The sequence below is a fragment of the Pan troglodytes genome, chromosome 17 (genome assembly GCF_028858775.2).
Source record: "Pan troglodytes isolate AG18354 chromosome 17, NHGRI_mPanTro3-v2.0_pri, whole genome shotgun sequence".
Taxonomy (NCBI): domain Eukaryota; kingdom Metazoa; phylum Chordata; class Mammalia; order Primates; family Hominidae; genus Pan; species Pan troglodytes.
In genome coordinates this window covers 84,958,446-84,975,029 of record NC_072415.2, presented here as the reverse complement: position 1 = coordinate 84,975,029, position 16,584 = coordinate 84,958,446, and the positions used below count along the sequence as shown (strand labels likewise).

Below are 16,584 nucleotides of genomic sequence, written 5' to 3'. Positions count from 1 at the left end.
GCTCTAAAATAATGTGAAGATGGAATTGTAGCTAGAAACGGCTCCCAGGCTCAACTCCAGTATTTGGGCAACATGTGAATCCCGTGGCGTTTTCTGTGATGATACAGGCTTTTAAGAGTGATAAGAGTGATGGCATGGAAAATGCAATGGAGGGCCCATATATTCCACGCCACGGTGCCACTGAAATCAGGGGTGGGCTCCTCTCCCAGTGCTTTCCCGCAGAATTAGAAATGCAAGCCCTGAAATAATCAGCAAGCTGGGAATGGGGTGCTGGTTTTTGAGGCAAACTGTTCTGCTTGCTCTTTCATCCCTGTCAGATCCTTTGCAACAGAGACTGCACGTCTAGACTCTTTCTGAATACACACGCGGAGCTGTTTTCCTTTTGTCTTTGTCATTTTTAGAACAGTAATAAAAAGAGCCCTATACAATTTCAAGTAGGTGTTGAGGGGTTATCTAGAAAGAAACAAACAAACCATGCTGGCCTCAGACTTCCTACAGACCAAAATTAAATGCCAGAAGAAAATAGAGCAATATGTTTATCACCATTTCCCAAAGGTATTGTGGAATAACAAAAATCCTGCAAGATGTTCTTAGAAGAAAGATTCCCATGAACAAAAAAGATCAGGAAACGGTAGTCAGCCAACACATCTCACAGTGCACTGCAGAATCTTGAAGGCTCTAAGAAGAACTTTATGTAGGTCTACACTGCCTGAACGTTTCTAATCAGAATTGCTTTTGAGTATAATATTCAATTATACCATGTTTATTTTTTAGGGAATATACCTTGGGAAATATTGGTCAAGGAAGTGAAAATAACTGTTATCTCTCACACACAAAGGCAGTCAATGACGCTAGAAATTCAAAGACTCAGTGAATACGGTATCTATCCACTCCTGACGAGAGGAGTATAGAAGTATCGTCCAAGCGAGGCAGAATTAATGTAAATGGCACTAGGAAAGGTATTCCCCAGACAGAGGGTGCAGGGATGTCCTTTCCTACAGACTCTGGTCAAAGCTGAAACGCAAACGTGTTCCTCATGAGTGGGGATCTCATATTCTGGAAGAGGTCTCGTACCTGCATCCAGACAGTCCTTTGGAAAAGTTCCTGCTACTTCCCTCCCATCTCCAGGCAGGGCTTGTCATCAAATGCACGTGTACAACTAAATCTGCTCAGTATAATTAAACTGAACAAATCAAATCCCTCTATGCCTAGGAAAAAGACTAGAAACAAATACATTAAAATATTAATGCAGCTATACTGCAATGCCCACTTACTCTTATTTTTCAAATATGAAGTTTTACATGTTAAATATATATATTTTAAAAATTAAAATAACAATAACACCTTTTTAAAAAATAAAAAAGGACTAGAACAACAGATATTTTCCCAGCTATTTTCAACTTGCTTTGGGCAAAGGCTCTGTCAATCTGGGTGTTACATTTCCCTGAGATCTTAGACTAAATACATGCAAGACAGTGAATGTATGCACACAAGCTTCTTTCTCTCATGAGTCACTACCGAATTGTCAAACTTGCTTTATATATAAATTCCCTATTGTGAACTAACAATCACTGTAAGAGGAAAAAAAAGAGTAAGCACCTAATGTATGCCAGGTACCTCCACTGACTTGGTGACTTCGAAGGCAAGCATGACCCTCTGAGGTCAAGACTGCTACACAATTCACAGAGAAGAAGGTAAATATCACAATGATGAGCTGGCTACACAGGCTGTATGGCTGGTGAGTGGTTAAGGCAGAATCGTAACCTAGGTTTTCTGTTTTCGAGGCCAGAATGTTGGTATGTTTTCAAGTACACCACAGCCAGCTTTCCCTTTAAAATTTACGTATCAGAGACACTAGCACATTCTAAGCAAAGGATAGGACTGTAGAGTCTCTTAAATGTGTAATTATCCTTAGAGTAACAGCTCTGGATCATGTCTGAAATAACACAGGAAAACATCTGAAGGTGACTGACACAAATGTCCACTTTTATGACAGTTAAAAGGAAAAGGAACAATTTTTTTTTGAATTCTTCAAGCTGGGTAAACCGTTCCAAATTACCCCCTTAATTCTGCAGATCTCTAACATGTTTTCTACAGCATTACAGACACCTCCTAAATTCACCATTGTTTACTGACACTGGGGAGAAAAAGCAAAAAGCTACTACTGTACTTAATTAGTACTGTTTATCAGGAATGGAGATTCTTTGGTGCCGCCAATATTATTTCCTTATGTAAAATGCTAGGCACGAAACATCATCAAAGACAATCACCAATCATATGAAGAAATTAAAATTGCCAAAATAAATACATTTCAATGTATGATGCATATTTAAATGGAGAATAATATAAGCAATGAATCCTAACATTCAGGGAAGGAAGAAAGAGATAACTTTGAGAACAGATTATTTTGTTTTCAAGAAGGCTGTATCTAGGACAAAAATAAGCCAGTATCTCTCAGTAGCTAAACAGCATGTAGGATCTAACAACCGGGGACTATTACTGAAATAGGTAAGACGTATATGGGCACGAAGGGAGGGGAGAGAATTTAAAAAGGTAGGAAGCTTCTTTTATTTGAAAATATAAAATAAATCAAGAAAGACGTGGTGTGGAACTTGAGATTTTAAAAGGCATTAAGGACTATTCCACACATATATTCTTATACAGATATGTGCATATGTTTGTATACAGGACGTATATATACACACCGTGTTTTTATGTTCTATTATATTATACATATGTGTATGTATATTTGTAATTTTATGTTTTAAACATATACATACCAGAAGCATAAACACATGCAGACAAGAAGGAAATGGGAAGCGTTTGGGGAAATGAGAGTGAGTGTTAATGTGTATGGAGTCTCTTTGGGTAATAAAAATCTAAGACTACTTGTAGTAATGGTTTCACAATTCTGGTAATATATTAAAAACCCAGGAAGGTTGCAATTTCAATGGGTTACTTGTCAAATATATGATCTATCTCTCCACTAAAACAAAAACAAACAAAAAAGAACTCTCGTGCCGTTGTCACCCTTCTTCCTGCCACTGGAACCTCAGAGGCCACATGTTCAGGTGGTAAAGTTACCAAGAAGGAGAAGAGGTTCTCAGCCTCCATGGGCCTTTACCTCAGTAAGCAATAAATTTTTAAGTCATTCAAATTTCAGAGTTTTGCCTGATGTGCAGCTACTGCTAATTATCACATGCTGCTAATCTCCTTCCTCAAACCAATGCTGCATACAACCTCACCATACCAGCACACACATGCACACACACACACACACACTCCCGATTCGAACCAATGCTGCATACAACCTCACCATACCAGCACACACATGCACACACACACACACACACCCGATTCGAACCAATGCTGCACACAACCTCACCATACCAGCACACACATGCGCACACACACACACACACACACACACTCCCGATTCGAACCAATGCTGCACACAACCTCACCATACCAGCACACACATGCATGCACACACACACACACCCACTCCCGATTCAAACCAATGCTGCACACAACCTCACCATACCAGCACACACATGCACACACACACACACACACACACACACACACACTCCCGATTCGAACCAATGCTGCATACAACCTCACCATACCAGCACACACACACACACACACTCCCGATTCGAACCAATGCTGCATACAACCTCACCATACCAGCACACACATGCACGCACACACACACACACTCCCGATTCGAACCAATGCTGCACACAACCTCACCATACCAGCACACACATGCATGCACACACACACACACACACACACTCCCGATTCGAACCAATGCTGCACACAACCTCACCATACCAGCACACACATGCATGCACACACACACACACTCCTGATTCGAACCAATGCTGCATACAACCTCACCATACCAGCACACACATGCATGCACACACACACACTCCCGATTCGAACCAATGCTGCATACAATCTCACCATACCAGCACACACATGCATGCACACACACACACACTCCCGATTCGAACCAATGCTGCTTACAACCTCACCATACCAGCACACACATGCACGCACACACATACACACACACACTCCCGATTCGAACCCTCTTTACTAATCACTGCACAGCAGATACCTTGGGTGAAAAAGACGTAAACTAAGGATACTAGGCCCATTCCTGAGCTGGTGTGACTCCTCCTGGCCTCGCACTGCTCCTCTGGAAATATCCCTAGACCTTATTTTGTCTCTGAATTTCCCTCTTCTGCCACCTGGGACCTCCTATTACAAGCCAAGAAGCTTATTTCTGTCACCATCTATATGTATCTTGGTGTTTCCCTATGAAAGAGTTAAGAAATTTTTCTTTTAAGAAAATTTATGAGAAGTCAAATTTCTCAGAAAAATGCAAAGGGTTACATGTAAACTTTAACAAGAAGAATGCTAGGAAGAACTCGTGTCACAGTTTTTCCATCTGAAATGAACTAGGAAGAAAGAGACACTGGTGCACATCTCTGAATGAAGGAGAAAGTGAAACAGGCAATGACTGAGCAGTTTCCCTGGGGATTCACTAAGAACTGTCACCTTCAATCCAGTTTCCTAACCAACACTAGGATCAGTCCTATCCCCACCCTCTTCCTCTTATTCCTGGCAGCAGACGACCATGGTGCGGAGGAAACACCCCTGGGTGTCAACTCAGGCAGCCGGGTCCATTCCCCACATGAGGATTTCAGCACCTGCAGAATGTTTCTGTGATCTCAGGAAAGTACCTCAACTCTGAGATCTCTTTTCCTTAACTAAAAAATGAGGTTAGTACAGCAAACTACCAAAGGACTGAATGTAATCTATGCATTATCTTTTTCTTTAGAGAAGGTAAGTGCACCTAAACACAAAATCTTCACCTGGGAAGTCAGAGAGTTGGTAAAAGCTATTCCTGGGCTCCAGGTTGTGGCTCCCAGTTCTAAAGGTAGGTAGGAAGTGACGGAGGGGAAAGGTGAGCAACACACACTGCATGGCTCCGGCACACAGCGCAAAGTCAGCGTCAACACAGAGAAAAGCTACCGAATCCGCAGCTCTCAGCAAAATACTAAGCTCTGCCCTGTCCTTTCTCAACTCCGCTCTACTGCTACAGCTCCACGTGACAGAACGTGTCACCAGGCTTTCCGCTGAGGAAGAACCTCTCCCGGCCCTCACAGGCGAAAGATGTTCCTCACCACGAGCAGGAAGCCTGCTGGAAGGGAAGTGAGATTCCCCAGCGCCAAGCTTCACACTCCTCACCAGGATTCCTGCAGGGCTCAGCAGAATAGAAACAGCACGCATCGCTTTCATGGAAAAGGCATTCTAAGAGTGCGCTTCAAATCAAATTTTGGAATATAACATGTTGAAAGTCTTGAGCAGCTTTGACGTACAGAATTTAAAGCACGGGGTGACTGATTAGCAAAAGGGCCCAAGATGGGACCCATGCCTTATAGGGCTTCTTAAAAAACACATAATAAAGGAAATTTCTTATTCTGTTCAAAGGCGATGTATGTTAAAATAATAAACAGAACACCACAAGTACTTCTAGAACTCCACAAAATCATTAGTCAGTACTACACACTCACTTATGACCTATGGATACAAAAAGCCTGTTTATGTTATTCAACCTAAGGAGAAAGGAGTTGTAAAAAATTTGATGTTTATTTTGGTTATTAAAATTATACCACCGAAGTTGTTAAACATCAGAGCATCCAATAATGGATATGACAGAAGTCTCCCTCCAGCACTGTCTCCACTGTCCCCTGTGTCCCAGATGACCAGCTAGGTACAATCCCTAACTTCTTCTCAATCTTTCGGGAGAAGTAAACGCTACTTTTTCAAGCTACAGATATGTCTTATATTCTTTTCTCACCACTCCCCTTGGCTAAATGCAGGGGCACCACACACACTGGCATCTCGCTTTTCCATGGAACAGCACAGCATGGGGCCTCACCGTATTGAACACCGAAGGGCACGCTTATCTCCCCTACATGTCTCTACTCCCACCCTTACCTTCTTTTCTCCTTTTTAACAGCTTCACAGTATGTCAGTGTGGACACAACCTATTCTATCTAACTGATTCTTCACTGATGGGCATTTAGGATGTTTCCAATCATTTGCTAGTATAAACAAGGTTCCAGTGAATAATCCTGTAGAATGCTTTCCATTTCTCCAGGTGCCATGACAATCGCATCATGACAACTGGAATTGCTTCAAATGTCAATGGGCATGAATTCTGATAAATTCTGCCATACTGCCCTTCAGAGGAATTGTAGCAATTTACAATTCCACTAACAATGTTTCAGGGCCTGAGCCTGTTTCCATACATGCTTGTCAAGGTAGGGGGCTACCAAATTTTTGAATTGTTGCCAATGTGGTGGGTAAACAATGGTATCTCATTGGAGTTTTAATTTTTAAGGTGTAACCTGCATTTCTCTTGTAATTAAAGAGGTTATCTTTCCAAATACTGAAAAGCAATGTATATTTTCTTTTTTATGTACTGCTCATTCAGATTTTTGCTCTTTTTTTCTAAATGATTGTTGGTCATTCTCTTATAAATTAAGGAGACTGGCTCTTTGGGACAGAAGTTGCAGACTTGTTTTCTTCAGTTTCATTTTTTTTCTTTTGACTTTGCTTACGGTAGGTTGTGAAAGCAAACGTTGATAATTTTGCTCTGTTGTTCTATGGCTTCCTTATTTGGAGGCTATAAAACAACTGTTCCAAATTTGGTTCTAGTACCTGTAGAGTTGCGTTATATCACATTAAATACTAGATTTGATTCAAAATCAACCTACAGTCAGTTAAATGTGGATCCAGACTGCTACTCAGCTCTCTCAATCACATTTGTTAAAGTCAGATTTTCCCCACTGACTTGAGATGCCACCTTTGTCAGTATTTTAATTATGTAAGGTGAATTCTGGACTTTCTATTCTATTATACTTGTCTGTGTATTCACCTGCCACTCCATCACAATGAACCAGGTAGCAGGACGTTTCTGCCTGGTAGACCTCATCATTCTGCATGGCTCTTTTTCTCCCAGATCACAGCTGCCCACCCAGAACCAACACAGAATCACTCACGGGACAGTGGTTGTCAGCTGGTATGGCAAAAATCTAGAGTTAACTACAGTACTAGAGAGAACCGGGCCAATAATAAATTAATATCACTATGACATACCCAGGTAATTTCTATGTATTTATTAATATGTGTTAATAATATTATCTAACTGATAAACCAAACAGCAGAGAGCTTGGCACAGATGTTATAGGATAAGTACCCAGGAGAGTGCCCAGCACACAGAGATTCTAAACAAACACTGATTCCCATTTTCCCCAGGAAGATCCATGCATCGGCCTCACTACCCCAATTTGCTTTTTTGTAAAATTAGTGGCTGTCTTGAAATACTGGCAACAATCAGGTCTGTTATGATGTCAGGCATGGGAAAGAGACTCTAGACAACAGAAAGCTCCTACACTCACCGCCCGAAAAGTGTTCTCATTCCCGCAACCCACTTTCCATTTTGCTTATCTCCCCACTTCACTACTCTATGTTTTCCATGCTGCTCCAAAAAGAAAGAATTCCTATTTCCTAGGTGATTTTGGGGGAACCACTTGACAGCATGGAGTGATCGCTCACTATTTTAGAATGTGTATTTTTGTGTGTGCCATGGATGGCTTCAGAAATGACTTAGTAAATCTTACAAAGATTCATTGAAAATAATAGTAGTAGTTTGGCTGAAGGGGGAAGCTAAAAGAACCGAAAATTGAATTGAGTGCGGTGGCCAATTGTGTCTTTTGTGGGTGTGTGCACTCAAACCCCCTTATGTAATATAAAAGAAACACTTCTTTTAAAAAAACAACAACACAAAACAGTTGAATTATGACACATGTATAAAAATCAATAAAAAATAAGGGAGAGTTTGCTAAACAGAGACTTACACCACATATCTGTATGGGTTGGCTTAATGTTAAATATATCAATTGCTGCTAAAGGAATCTATACAGTTAACACAATTACAATTCTAACAAGATTGTTTGAGAACTCTTTGAGAGTGATGGTTAAATGGCTCTATAAAATAAGTAGGCAACATGTTAACATTATTACAGTAAGAGTTGTTAACAATCATCTATAGGGAGGGAATGGGCTATATCACAGAATGTGATGCAGCAATAACTTTCTAAATGTACTTATCTTTACAAATGCACATATAGAAACATACATATAACATGACATATTGGCAGAGAAAGATGTCTGCCACAGATTGAGAAAAGCTACATGTGAACAGTATGTACTAAAAACAATTAGAGGTGTGTGTACATATACACATTCATAATACACACCACGAAAGTCAATTATTTATAGATGTGTGTGTAAAGTAATTATACATACATACAACACACACATATTACAATTCTACACAGGAGTATGGACAGCACCAGGTCTATGAGGATCACACTAGGTAACAGTGACTCTGCCCAGGGGGACGGGAGTTGGGAAAGGGATACAGGGAGGGAGTCAGAACACCTGCAGTGTTGTGACTGTGTCACAGGAAAGCTCACCCATTCATTAATTTTAATTTAAAAGTGGGGGAAAAAAGACTAAACAGCCAGCCAAAGACAAGAAAAACAAATGCAAGTGAAGCATTGCATTTTTGAAAATTATTATACTTAATGAAACTCTAATCATTAAAAATGTGGGAAATTGAGGGTGGTATTTAGAATGAAAGTGGCGATTAATTTCATGGGTTAAAATATGGTTTAGGTAATGCAAGGCACTACATAGTGGGTTAAATTCTTCCGTGATAAATTAAAGAGGCTTCACAATAAATTCTGGATAGATTACACATAACTGCTTTAAAAAGACTTATGAAACTAAAAAAAGACTTAAGTGAATGTTAAGTCATATATACTTAAATAGAGTATGAACCTAAAAATATGACTTTCAATATAAAATTAACCTTAATTTTTCTAAAAGGGTCAAAAAATGAGGGTGGGGTGGGGAGCTGGAGGGAGAGTCCACCTGAATCTATAAAATATAAGCAAAGCAACCACATATACAGTGTAAATGTTTTGTTGATTTGAATATATACATATTTAAGTTAACCTATTATTTTAAAATAACGTATTACTTTGGAACTACTGCTTTTACAACTCATGTTTATAAACTATTCAAACTCTTCATATGCGTAAGTGTCTATCACTACAGTCATTTCTGTGATCTCCTAACAGTTTTCTAGAGTACAATATTGTCAGTCCCTCCTTCAGTTTGAGATACAGCATATTTTGACTCCAAAAATGATGTTGTCACTAGAGATTCTGTCTCCAGCTACATGTGCCCAATCACGTAACACTACCGCAGTTGTTTCCATTTGTTCTCCAAGAGTAAGTCATGAACTCCACATTATAACCAATCACTCTACTGCTTTTTACTCCAATTTTTCTAGTTTATTTACAACAAGAGAAATATATAAATTCCTCTTCTGGAAATACTTTTTTAGAAAGGAAAAACTCTGCCATTTATTCAAACATACACTACTAAGTATAATAAAAGCTGAAATCATAAAGTCAAACATAGATAGACTTGACTACACGAATACTATAAAATACTGCAAGTCAAAAGATCATAAATACAACAAAAATGAACAGAAAATCCATGAAATTTGTATAAAGGTTTATAAAACCCTTCTCCAAAAAATATTATTTCTGAAGATGCTAAAAGATGTTAAGAAAAACCGTAAGTACAAGTGTGAGGAGATCCGTGTTCAGGAAAGTAGGGGCAATACAGCAGACTGCATTTTCCTCTTAGAAACTCACAATGTGTACTTAAGCAGAAAATGAAAATTACAAAAAAAACCACAATCTAAATTGAAATAAAAATTTTGAAAGTTCTATTTAAAGAAATACGCTTAGTTTTGCTTAACATTTTGCTTCTCAAATTTTTTGACTACAGAACATTTTCTTTTTCAGTTGCTCTATGGTAGAACAACATGTACCTCAGAATGCCATCATGAGGATTCAGGTAAATAACATTAAGTATGTTCAGGTAATACGGTAGGTACTTGTTTCTTTTTTCTTCCTACCACTAGTTTTTATATTAAACACAAATGAGTTCAACTATGTGAGTCATTATCGGCGCTTTTCCTGTTATACATGAAAAGCAACAGCAATTCATCTGACTAAAAATAGATTCCCAAACAGTTACAGTATATGTATGAGCACATGTGAGGTGTGTATCGTGTGTGCAAAGTTAATTAGGCAGGTATGCAATTTCTTTTGTTTTTTGGCCTGTTTATAGTATACTTTAAAAACTCACATCCACAAAAAGAATTACTCTATACAATATTATACATGTTTATATAAAACTTCGGTTGAAAGGGGGTTTCTACTATATCTTTGTAATATGATTCCAAAATGCATATAGAATAATCCGAAGAAAATCTTTATGTAAATTAAACTCAAGAAGTTAATTACATTTATTTACCAGGATTAATTATGATTTATAAATTTTCTGGGCAAAAATAAATCCTAAAAAAAAAGACAAAAAATGTTCACAGTAGAGGGGAATATAAGCCTCCATATATGTTGCTTTAAAGCTCACTGTAGGTTGGAAGAATGTGCTCCAATATATAAACTCGGAGCTTGTTTCACAATTTATGTAAGACAGCCTAAGATATATACTCCTTTATAACTTATGTTCTCACTAAAGGACCCATAAGGAAAGAGTCTGATAATTTTAGATTACTGAACATTTGTGCTGTTTAAATTTAAAATTGGTTAAAAGCTACAAGAATAAAGAACCTCAAATTCCTCTGCCTAAAAGGGAACATGTTATCAACGATGTTTAGCAAATAGATGCATGTCATTTGAAGTGCTGGACCACATGCACCACTAGAACAGAACAGACAGCACAAAGATCCATGTATATAAGAAACACAGATGTCATTTCAGATCAATTAGGAAATGATGGGCTATATAATAAATGGTGTCCATTCAACTGCTTATTTTATAGGAAAAAATAAGTGACTTATTGTCCTACACCATACAAAAATAAATATCATTTGGATTAAAAAATTTTAACATAAGGAAACCAAATTACAAAAATGATAGAAAAAATATTTTTATAATCTTAGTTAGAAAGAGTTCCCATAAAGAAAAAGCAACGTCCAAATGCTACCAAAATGTGTAGGAAAATATGCCTCATGAAAGTTAATACTGCTATATAGCATAATGCATCATAAATAAAGTTAAAAGGTAGGGCAAAGAAAAGGAGTAAAACTATGCAACATATACAAAAACTGGTGATTAATACGGATTCCAAAATGGGTTCCATTGATTAATTTTTTTAAAAGATAAAAATCTCAGAAACTAAAAAATACGAATAAGCAATTCATAATTGGAGAAATACAGATAGTTATGTAATCATTACACAGTGATCAAGGTCTCTAAAAACTAAGTAAATGCGAATTAAAACTTAAGGTGACAGATTGGCAAAATTTAATAAGTTTGATCATATTAAGTAATGGTAAGGGAAAATGATATACCTCTGGTAATGGTGTAAGTTAGCAAAAGCTTTTGAAAAACATTTGATAGTATCCTTCAAGTTTAAAATATACACACACCCTTGAAAGTTCAGAAGCTCAATTTCTAGATGATCCACAAGTCATTAAATCAATTTTAGAACAGCTAAACACTAGGCAAAATTTGAAAACTAAATGTCCATGAATAGAGAAACGGGTTGTAAATGTACAGTGCATCCATACTAGGGAATTCTATACCATTGAGAGCTAAGAGTTAGCTTCTCCTACAGAGTTCCATGGAAATCAACCACATCCTGGCTGAACGGTGGGAGAGCACGGCCTGATCAGGGGAAAGAGAAGCCACTTCCCCGACCATGTAAGGTTACTGATGTTAGAACAAGGCCAGAGATCTGGTAGGCCGGGTCACAGGACCGCTCAACCTCACCTGTCAACACACCCTCAGAGGCATGGAGGAGCTGGATCTTCTCCAGTTGTGAAGCTTAAAAGTCCCACAGCGTAAGAGCCAGACACTTCCCCAGAGTCTGATGTCCAGCACCACAAAATCCTTGCGTGTTGCTCCAGAATGCGGCAGGTTATTGAGATAAACTGAGGAGAGGAGCGACGGCTGCCGCACTCCCTCTGTGAGTTTCTCTCAGTAAACCCTGCGGAAGAAAGCTTGGTGCGTGTACTATCTGGGCATTCAACCTTACTTGTTGTATAAAAGCCATTAAATAGAATAAGGTAGCTCTTATGAACATGGAAAGACTAATAGGATACATTATTAAGTTAAAAAAATCAAGTCCCAGATACATGTAGGTATAGGTCCTTTCAGCTTTTCAAAAATATACACATACAGTATGTGTGTGCATATACACATATATGTATACGTAAGATTTATACATATACACATAAAGTATGTGTGCACACATATACATATACACATACAGTGTGTGTGCACACACATATACATCTATGGCACTTATAAAATATATACGTATACACATACAGTATGTGTGTGCATATACACATATATGTATACATAAGATTTATACATATACACATAAAGTATGTGTGCACACATATACATATACACATACAGTGTGTGTGCACACACATATACATCTATGGCACTTATAAAATATATACGTATACACATACAGTATGTGTGTGCATATACACATATGTATACATAAGATTTATACATATACACATAAAGTATGCATGCACACATACACATACACATACAGTGTGTGTGCACACACATATACATCTATGGCACTTATAAAATATATACGTATACACATACGGTATGTGTGTGCATATACACATATATGTATACATAAGATTTATACATACACACATAAAGTATGTGTGCACACATATACATATACACATACAGTGTGTGTGCACACACATATACATCTATGGCACTTATAAAATATATACGTATACATATGCAGTATGTGTGTGCATATACACATATATGTATACATAAGATTTATACATATACACATAAAGTATGTGTGCACACATACACATATACACATACAGTGTGTGTGCACACACATATACATCTATGGCACTTATAAAATATATATGTATACACATACGGTATGTGTGTGCATATACACATATATGTATACATAAGATTTATACATACACACATAAAGTATGTGTGCACACATATACATATACACATACTGTGTGTGCACACACATATACATCTATGGCACTTATAAAATATATACGTATACACATGCAGTATGTGTGTGCATATACACATATATGTATACGTAAGATTTATACATATACACATAAAGTATGTGTGCACACATACACATATACACATACAGTGTGTGTGCACACACATATACATCTATGGCACTTATAAAATATATACGTATACACATACAGTATGTGTGCACATATACACATACATAAAATACATATACACAGTGTGTGCATGCACATATAGACATACAAGCACATATAAAATATATACACATATAAAATATATACACAGAGTATCTGTGCACATATATACCCACAGATATATGAAATATATGCATATACATATACAGATAAAATGTATACATGGAAAATACATACATTTATACATATAGAGATGTAACTGTATTAAATGTGTATTCAAAGGAAGCCTAGTAAACTACTGATGATATTTTTATTGAAGGATTTCCAAGTCCAAGGAAACTTTTGTTTTGCTCAGTGTATTTGGATCATTTTGGCTATTCATAAAAATATCTTTAAGTGTTCTACATATAAAGCAAATATGACCAAACATCTATTTGAAAAACACCCGGATTGTACAGCATTGCCAGGAATGTAAACCTGACAAACCACAGCAGAGCAGCACAGCTGACAGTTGGGGCAGAGGTGGATGTGCTTACGTGCTGGGATCCTCGTGTTTACACAGGGAGGAGTCAATCTGATGAATTTAGCAAAAGGTTTAAATGAGGAAACTCAAGCTGTAATCTCTAGGAAACCAGAAGGAATACTATAATCAAAACAGGGAAGAGAGGAGAGGGTGTGGTGGAGAATGGAGCTAACTTCTTTACTCTTTACAAACACCAGATGCAGCCTATACACCAAGAAGCTGTCTTCCGGACACCTCCAGGACAAAAACCAGGAATGCCTACAAGGGGTACTGCAGGAAAACGGGAAGAGAGAAGTGCTGGGAATGCAGGTATGGTGGCAAGACTCTGACTCCAAATAGTAATAATAATGTACAAAACTGGTAAATGTCAGGAGAATTTAAGTAAACTAGATATTTAAAAATAATGGCACCATATTACACTATTACACTACATACAGAATTACGCAAAGTCTCTTTTTTTATTCAGATAAAAAGAGTTTACAGCAATCTGAGGTAATCACAAAATACGATCCTTTGGACATTTTCAGCAAGAGGAAATTTTAGTTGGAGAGTTTCTGGATCACCTTGCTCTAAATCTTATGAATTTTATTTTCCTTTATTATAACTGGTAGCTATTTATTGAACGGGATAATTTCCATTAGATCATTTACTCATTACTTTTTGCTTTTCATAAATCTAAATTCTTTGAAACTAGTTCTTAGGACAAATTGATGCACATTGAATTTTTCTCTCCATTTCTCAGTTATATTTCTGTTCATGTTTATTATGTGATAAAAAGTGATTCTAAAACAGCACAGTGCCTCATAAGAGAAAGAAACTTGTAAGTTAGCACAGAAGTGGATGAACACTGACGCATTCTTGGTCTCATCCACCACCCTTGAGAGGATAAAGTCCCATGCTTTCAAGTCACGCGGCTGTCCAGGTGTCCACATGCGCCCTCTGCGCGAGCAGCCAACAGGCTCTCGTGTGCCTCTGAGAGGCTCCTGAACAGCAGGCGCTGCGCTGGCCTCTCTGTCACCCGCAGGAAACCTGTGCACATCTAGCTGCTTTTCTAAACGTCTGGGAGCAAGGCCAGCCTTTCAGACCCAATCATAGGCACTTCAGAAGACAAATAATTTAAACCTGATTACTGCTTCGGTTTATATGGAAAGTATATAGGTTACGAGAGAAGTCTACCTTCCTATGTGTTGACTTTTTACTTTCAAAATGAATTTTTAAAACATATTTAGTAGGTACTACATAAAAACAAGCCTAAAAACAAATCACTGTGGTCATGCCCTCAACGAGGATATGATTTGACAAGACAAAAGAGTTGTGTATGTTAAGAGCACTAACAAAAAGCTGCGCTGTGCTGCATAAAAGAAAACGTGAACATTTAGAAAAGGTTGAAAACCCACCGTGTCCACTTACAGGACTGCTGCGTCTGCCCTTCAGTGACTCTTCAACTGCTAATGGCCTGAAATTGTCTTGCTTTCCACATTATTCCAAATGCTTTTCTAACTTCTACTGATTTCAAATTATGTTAACAGTAAACTTACATATTGATATGCCACTGCTTCGGATATATTTATCGTGTGAGATTTTCACCCAGAGTTACACTTGCTCCTTCTGTTTCAGGACTGTGAATAACTCCCCATGCTTTGTTCACCTTTCATGTTTCCCACATTCCTGTCCACTTAAATCTCCAATCATACTATCTACAACCAATAAGAAGCGGCACCGACTTTAACATCTTCCTTTCTACCCTCCACTCCATAGAAAAACAATGAACATCACAAGGAAGAAATGGTAGGAAGTGACACTGAACTTTTTCATTCAGAAACCCAAATGAGTTCTTCAGAATTTAGCATTTCAGGAACAGTCCCACTGACTTTGAGTTTGTGCAGTGATTCAAACACAAGGCTAAGCTGGACTGTCACCCACATCACAGGAAGGAGGGCAGGGCTCCCAGCAAGGGCAAGCCCTGGAGAACCTGGATTTCTCCCTGATTCTTTTTCTTTAGCCCCAAAGAGAAAAAATAATACATTTCCTTCACTGTTTCATATCATCATATACTGATACATTGCTGGTATAAAGGAGGAGAAGAGAAAGTGCGTGAGAAACACAGAGCAGCTGGAAGATTTTCCTCTGATATCCTCACCACGCTAAATGCTCACAGAAGTAAAATAAAACTTAGTAAGTTGACTCAATTATTATATGCCTTACAATGGGAGCAGATGAAGAACGAACATGCTAAAGTCTCTGAGCTAAAAACATGCAGCAGACTTTAGTGGTTGCCTCCCCTTCAATGAAATAGAAATAATCCAGCAGGATACTCCTAGGGCTTTGGGGAAAGGGCCTTCGTGGCCACAGAAGTCTGGCATATATCAGTACACAAAACTAGAGGTGTGTCCTGACTAAAGGGATTCTCCGAGTCTTTAATATGCTGATGACTGTGAGTGTGAAGGGACTGGATAGGGGATACAATATGGAGAGTATCTCCCAAACATATGTGACTATCAAAACATTTTTTCAAAGTTGATATTCTGAGCATCAAGCAGTATTTTCAATCTATTCAATATTGCTTGATGCTCAGAATCTGAAAATAAAAATGCAGAATTAGCCTTACATATTGAATCACTTCCTTTCACTAATCTCCTGCCTGGATGGCAGAGTAGAAATTCTT

At 38.0% G+C, this 16,584-nt stretch overlaps 1 protein-coding gene across 1 annotated transcript in view; it reads right to left on the bottom strand.

Annotated features, from left to right (window-relative positions):
• Positions 1 to 16,584, bottom strand: part of ZNF407 (zinc finger protein 407) — a 466,555-nt gene that overhangs the window by 143,733 nt on the left and 306,238 nt on the right. The window lies entirely within an intron of this gene.